We start from the raw sequence: 1,588 nt of genomic DNA on the forward strand, positions 1-1,588 counted from the left end.
GCTCGGAAAGACTGAAGGTGGGAGGAGAAGGGGACGACAGAGGATGAGACGGTTGGATGGCATCACCGACTCAATGGACACGAGTTTGAGTAAACTCCAGGAGTTGGTGATGGACAGGGAGGCCTGGTGTGCTGCAGTTCATGGGGTCGCAAAGAGTTGGACATGACTGAGCGACTGAACTGAACACTGAAAATTTACATTTGCGGATGATGCTGGAATGTGAATTTCTCTAGGTAAGTGGTGGTCACAGTGACTGCTGCAATGTTCCCTGACACCTGAGGGAGCGAGAATAACGCTGAGCACATGCAGGCTACATAAGACTATTGTCAAACTGGGTAAAATGGAACGGAGACTAACATAAATGCCCACGTGTGTAAAAGAATTTCAGAGCTGGGCCAGATTAATACGGGCTGGAGCTATCAAGGAAGGCCTTATGGAGGAGGTATGCTCAGAATACGAACAGAATGGCCTGGGTAGCTTAGAAGGACAGCAAGGATGATGCTGAGCAAAATCAGACAGGAAGTCGACTGCATGAGCTGCTTGTGAGAGGCCACCCAGTCTCCGACTCTGCATTTGATAACCAGATCCAGATGACCTCATGTTAGAATTCTAAGTCCATCTCCACTGCTGTGGCAGTGAGGGCGGCCAGGAATACTGGGGTAAACAGTGTGTACATTTTCCCTCATGAGATAGACAGCTACTGGAAGAGTTTTAACTAGGCCATAAGAGAAGCAATGAAATTCAGTATTTTAATGAGATATAGTGGGGAGAAAACTGAAGACAGGACATCAGCAGGACTACCTGTAGGATTCTTGTTTCTAGCAATGAATCTATTTAGTCAAGTGAAATCCTAAATGGAACCTCTATATACCTGTGCTTGCTTAAAAAAAAGAAAAAAAAATAGCAGAAACAGAGCTGCTTGCTTTAGGTCAAGGGGTGATGGGGCCCTCAGGTTAGGTCTGCTGGGCATCTTCTGAAAGAAGGTACTGTGCTGTGATGAGCATCTAATACAGGGTTCTGAAGTTAAGAGATTCAAAGACATCCCATGCAGACATACTTCTATAAGAGAAGCACAGACCATTTTTAAATATGATGGAAGCAGAGCCAGGCATTTCGGCTTATGGTCCAGGGCTCCTTCACCCACTTCATTCTGTCTCTTGTTTGTGACTCATTTGACAAGCCATGCCAAGGAGAAAATGCAAAATCTAATACATTTACCAGTAATTGAGAAACATCTTAGTGGCTTCCTCTTATCTTTTGACACTGAGGTCTTAAAGAACATGCTCGCTTCGGCAGCACATATACTAAAATTGGAACGATACAGAGATTAGCATGGCCCCTGCGCAAGGATGACACGCAAATTCGTGAAGCGTTCCATATTTAAAAAAAAAAAAAAACAAAAAACCTAATCCCATATCCACTCTTTAATCTTATCGCTAAGCCATTAATTGATTGAAAAAGTGTTCTCCAAAGTTCCAGACCTCTTGCTGGTGTTCTAAAGCCCTTCAGAGTGATTTATTACTCACAAGTGCTCATTTAAACAACATCATCCCAAGATCTGAGACCCCAAATAACTTACAGCACATAT

The 1,588-nt window shown here is 43.7% G+C and overlaps 1 non-coding gene across 1 annotated transcript; it reads left to right on the forward strand.

Annotated features, from left to right (window-relative positions):
• Nucleotides 1-1,280: 1,280 nt before the first annotated feature.
• LOC133073160 (U6 spliceosomal RNA) lies at nucleotides 1,281-1,384 on the forward strand. Its single transcript, XR_009696869.1, has one exon. It is a non-coding gene; the product is annotated as a U6 spliceosomal RNA (small nuclear RNA).
• The last annotated feature ends 204 nt before the right edge of the window (nucleotides 1,385-1,588 follow it).

This window comes from Dama dama, chromosome 18, assembly GCF_033118175.1.
Source record: "Dama dama isolate Ldn47 chromosome 18, ASM3311817v1, whole genome shotgun sequence".
NCBI classification, from domain to species: Eukaryota; Metazoa; Chordata; class Mammalia; order Artiodactyla; family Cervidae; genus Dama; species Dama dama.